This window comes from Bos javanicus, chromosome 9 (genome assembly GCF_032452875.1).
Source record: "Bos javanicus breed banteng chromosome 9, ARS-OSU_banteng_1.0, whole genome shotgun sequence".
NCBI lineage: Eukaryota > Metazoa > Chordata > Mammalia > Artiodactyla > Bovidae > Bos > Bos javanicus.
In genome coordinates this window covers 60,767,683-60,773,532 of record NC_083876.1, presented here as the reverse complement: position 1 = coordinate 60,773,532, position 5,850 = coordinate 60,767,683, and positions in this window count along the sequence as shown.

Here is a 5,850-nt window from a genome sequence, read left to right as displayed (position 1 = left end):
CGGCGCCGGCCGGGGTGTCGCTGAAGCCGGGGCTGGGCTGGAGGTCAGCCTCCTCGTCTGGCCGCGGGCCCAAAGCCGCCGCGGCCGCCCGGCCTGCGTCACCCTCCCTCGCCCAGGTTTTGTGAAGTTGTCCTGACGTGGCAGTCGCTTCGTGGCGGGGGCGCGGCTCGGCCACTGGTCACTTCCCCGGTCCCGCGAAGCGTACTCCCGGATCTGCAGGAGTGGGCGGCGCTCCGGTCTTATCCTTGCCCGGACCCACCCAGGCTCCCCAGGCGCTTGCGGGATTCCCCGCGGAAAGGCGCTGCCCGAAGCGCCCCGATCGTCCTCGCCGCGGGCGTATCTGGGCCCAGGTCCTTGAGACCGGTTCAGAGCCACCCCGGCCCGGCGCCCGTGTGGCCCGGCTACTGCCAAGTGCTTTGTTTTCAGATCGGTAGCTGTTTGGGGTGGAAACAGTTAAGCAGGAAAGGAGAAATCCAGAGATAAGAGAATGTGAAGGGTTTTTATAACATTTTTTACCCCCAGACAAACGTGCCTGGGTGCAAGGCATTTAGTTAAGCATTCGGGGAGATTTTTTAAAAAAATAATTGGGTTCGGAAGTATACATATATGAAAGGTATCCCCTCAAAGAACACATTTCAGGGTTCATTGTATAAGCTGACGTCACGAAAAAGACTTAAAAAGGGACAAGGATTTAGGAAAAGGGGGTGGATTGGGACGATGGAAAGGATGAAGAGGGAAGGAGAGAATTCCATGTGGAATGAAGAGGATTAAATCAGGTTGGGCAACTTTTATTTTGTTATATAAAAATAGAAAACTTTCTTTTTGAAAGGTAACAATATGCCACCCCAAAATATGTCTCTTTGGCATAAGGATTATCTTGAACTGGATATTTTTGAGAAAGAGCAGGCACAAGAGAATCTCTGAAAACAGAGTAGAATTTACCGTTTCCTGCTGCTGCTGCTGCTAAGTCACTTCAGTCGTGTCCGACTCTGTGTGACCCCATAGACGGCAGCCCACCAGGCTCCCCCGTCCCTGGGGGTCGCATAGAGTCGGACACGACTGAGCGACTGAATTGAACTGAAGGGAAATTCACGTATTTTAAAACACATTTTTTTTTGCTGTGCTGTGCTTAGTCGCTTAGTTGTGTCTTCTTGCGACCCCATGGACTCTTTGCAACCCCGTGGACTGTAGCCCCCCAGGCTCCTCTGTCCATAGGGATTTGCCAGGCAAGAATACCAGAGAGAGTTGCCATACCCTCCTCCAGGGGATCTTCCCAACCCAGGGATCTAATCCAGGTCTTCTGCATTGCAGGTGGATTCTTTATGGCCTGAGCCACTAGTGTCTGAGAAAGTTGATGGAGGGGGTACTAACAAATCTTCAAAACAACCTTTACCCGTTTCCCTGTGCCCTTTCATTACTGGCCTCCTTCAATCCCCCTACAGCTTTCTTCTGTCTTTAGCTGAAGATACTATTAATCTTTGGTAGTGACTCAGGGAGTTACTCAGCTTGTTTCTTCTTTTGTTCATTTGTTGCAAGGGGTTTCAGCCAAGAACTCATAAGGGAAAAGTTGTGCCTTTTCACTGGTGGTGACATGGGTTATTTATACCCATTTTACAGATGAAGACAATTGAGGTCTCAGAGAACTCAAGCTTAAATTCTTCGTGTTTTCAACTACATTAAAAGTTCTTATCTGTGGCCCCCCAAAATATTGCCTGCCATTTCAGTAAACAAAGGATATCTGCCTACCATCAGCTGTGGCAGTTGCCCGTTGAAGGTACACGCTGAAGGGAATTCAGGATAAAGTAAAACAGGATACTGGCCCTAGAGAGTGGACAGAATAATTTCAGAGTCCAGACTCTTGCATCTTCTCATAGGTAGAAAAGCACTAAAATCATTAACTTGAGATACCTATATTTTTGTGATTAACAGTAATCTTTTGATGTTCAACTACATGTTTTTTTATGTTTTCTGTTTGGTTGGTTTTTTCCCAGTAAGAACTCCTGTATATCCTGGCTCCTCTCTTACCAATTTGGAATGACTCCTCAGAGATACCTGAGAGGCAGCATCCTAGGCTAAAGTCCTCAGGCCACCAAATAAAACAGAATTCTCAACATTTAGAATGTGCATTTTTTTCCAGTTGACATATCTTTCTGACGTATTTTTTATCATATTGATAAAAAGAAGTTTTTTAGATTTTTATTAATTTCTTGATTTGAATACCTTGAAATCCAATTTACAGAGGTTCTTCAAGTTTCACTGACTTACATTCAAGGCTACTTATCTAGAAAGTGGAAGGACCCTGATTCAAGTCCAGGTCTTCTGACTCTGAAACTGGGATTGTTTTCACTGCAATAAAAAGGAATCAAGCTGTCTTTCTTGTCTTATATTCATGTAAAGCCTTTCTTCCCTGTCATCTGAAAAGAGGAACATGCTTCTTAGAACCTCAGAGGTATTCTTGAACTGCTGTCGACTGCAAGTTCATGTGCCTGACACAGTGAGGCCAAACAAACCAAAACGTCAGAGTTTGGAGCAGAGAACAGTTCATTGCAAGGGCCAAGCTAAGACAGTGAGTGGCTCCTGCTCAAAACATGAACTCCCAGATGATTTTCTGGTGAGTTTTAGGGCTCCCAAGCGTGTGACTTTCTTCTGATTGGTTGGTGATGAGGTAACAAGGTGGTGCACCAGGAATCTTGTGCTCAGCCTGAAGTTACCCTGCTTATTTGACTTATATGCAGAGTACATCATGAGAAACGCTGGGCTGGATGAAGCACAAGCTGGAATCAAGATTGCTGGGAGAAATATCAATAACCTCAGATATGTAGATGACACCACCCTTATGGCAGAAAGTGAAGAGGAACTAAAAAGCCTCTTGATGAAAGTGAAAGAGGAGAGTGAAAAAGTTGGCTTAGAACTCAACATTCAGAAAACTAAGATCATAGCATGTGTGGTTCCATCACTTCATGGCAAACAGATGGGGAAACAATGGAAAGAGTGAGAGACTGTATTTTGGGGGGCTCCAAAATCACTGCAGATGGTGACTGTAGCCATGAAATCAAAAGACGCTTCTTGGAAGAAAAGTTATGACCAACTTAGACAGCATATTAAAAAGCAGAGACGTTACTTTGCCAACAAAGATCCGTCTAGTCAAAGCTATGGTTTTTCCAGTAGTCATGTGTGGGTGTGAGAGTTGGACTATAAAGAAAGCTGAGCACCAAAGAATTGATGCTTTTGAACTGCGGTGTTGGAGAAGACTCTTGAGAGTCCCTTGGACAGCAAGGAGATCCAACCAGTCCATGCTAAAGGAAATCAGTCCTGAATATTCATTGGAAGGACTGATGCTGAAGCTGAAACTCCAATACTTTGGCCACCTGATGCAAAGAACTGACTCATTGGAAAAAGCCCCTGATGCTGGGAAAGATTGAGGGAGGGAGGAGAAGGGGACTACAGAAGATGAGATGGTTGGATGCCATCACTGACTCAGTGGACATGAATTTGAGGAAACTTCAGGAGTTGGTGATGGACAGGGAGGCCTGGCATGCTGCAGTCCATGGGGTAGTGAAGAATTGGACATGGCTGATGGATTGAACTAACTGACTGAAGTTACCATCCTCCACCTGAGTGGGGCGCCTTAGTTCCTATAGAAAGACTTAAAGATATATTGTTTTATATATCTCCTTTGAGGAGGAACTAGAACTCTGATTTCTGGCTGCACTATTATTTCTTGAGTGTTTTTCCTTTGTTTCTTCATTCCATCACTTCCCATATTAGTAACTGTTTGAATCTGCCCTTAGAATTTTTTTTCTTTTGACCACGCTGCTGGGCATGCGGGATCTTATTTCCCAGACCAGGGATGGAACCTGAGCCCCCTGCAGTGGAAGCACAGGGGTCCTAACCACTAGACCACCAGGGAATTCCTGAAATGTTTTTTTCCTGGTCATAAAAGTAATAACATGATTGTTGTTCAATATTGGAATATGAATAAAATATAACTCTCCTATAGTTCTCCTGTTCAGAAATGACCATGATTAACACTGTAGTTAACTTTAGCCTTTGTTTAGGAAGCATAGGTATAATACAGTTGAAATTCTATTATTTAATTTTTTATGCTAAAATTATCTGTCATCAGCTAACTGGATTACTTGTTTTGGAAACAGCAGTGCTATTATAACTTGTATAGTTAAAAAAGAAATGGCAGGCCCAAAATGAAGTCACTTGTGTTAAGCCCCCCATCAGCAAACCAATATTCAACACCCAACCTAATTGCAGTTACAACCTCCTCCAAGAATGCATTCTTAACTGGTCAGCCTGGAATTTTCTGGGCAGCACCAACGAGGTAACCTTCCACATAGTCCCCTGCCATACCAATAGGTAGGTTATCTAAAACTGAAACGATGCACTCGTTCCCCAGTTCTGCCTATTAAGGCTTTCCATTTTGTACAGCTCCTTGGAACTCCTTTCTGCTTCCTACTGCCCAATTCATGAATCATTCAATAAAGCCAATTAGATCTTTAAAATTTAACTTAGTTGAATTAAGAGTTTGAACTGACAAATTTTATGTCCGTGTCTTCCTAGTATATAATGCAAATTGAAAAAAATCTCAAAAAGCCATATATGGACTTTATTATAAACATTTTATTAATTACTTTGAATAGTTTGTGAGGTTTTCATTTCTCATTAAAAAAAAAAAGAACCTGCCATAGATTTTCCAAGTTTCTTCCCCCCAGGATTTCCCCTTTGTAGTGGTTAATATGGTACTAATTTGCTGGCTGGTATTAATGTTAGGAGATGTTGGTCGTTATCAGGGGCACTCGTTTAAACTCTGGTTACCTAAAAAAAAAGTCAGCCAGAAAGGAGTTCTTTGTTGCTTTCATGCCTCACCTTACTGCACTGCAGGCATAATAGTTTTGTTTTTGTCTACCATCTGGTGGCCATTTGAGGGATCCAGGAGAAAACGGCTTCTTTGTTTTTTCTTTCTTAATTTCTGCTATAGTCAAAATATGTCTTCCCTGCTCATTCTATGTGAACACTTTTCTAATATTATATCCCAGAAGAAAATATTCTGGAGAAGTATCTAGTGAATATACCTGAAGCCAGGGGAGTGCTTACAATACTAGTGCAGGAGATTCCATCCACCAGATGACTTGTACCACATTTCAAAAAGTTTTCCCTGGGACTTTCCTGAGGGTCCAGTGGCCAACACTCTGCATTCCCAGTGCAGGGGGCCTGGAACTAGATTTCGGATACCGCAACTAAATTTCCTGCATGTTGCATCTGAACATCCTGTGTCTTGCAACTAAGACCCGGTGCAGCCAAGTAAATATATAAAAAAAGTTTTCCCCATTATTAAGCAAAGAAACATTTTCTAATAGTTGTTTGCAACATTATTAAAATCATTTTTACTATGACTTTCTTAAAAATCATGTCTTTTCTTGAAAACCTAATTTGCTACTGTATCTTTGAATTTATCTGACATCCCCCCGCCCCGAACTACAGCTCCTGATATTAGGGATGAGGAAAAGCAAACCTGCTTAGTATTGTGCTTTTGCTTTATTTGCATGATTGCATTTCTTTTTTAAAAATAAAGGTGCTTTTAGAAATAGCAACAAAAATGACAATACTTTATTTTTTACGCCTTAGTTTTGATGAACTGATGAGTTTGACACAAGATCTTTCATTTGCTAAACTTGGCTCTACAGGAAACACCTGCAACTAAGATAAAACTGGTGTTCATGGGTGAGAGGTACTTCATGACGGCAGCTGGAGAGCCAGGCACAGCCGTGTTTCCTCCCTCGCACCTTGAGTCCTTTCCTAATAGCTCTTTGGGCCCTGTCCCTCTGCCACTCAGTCTAT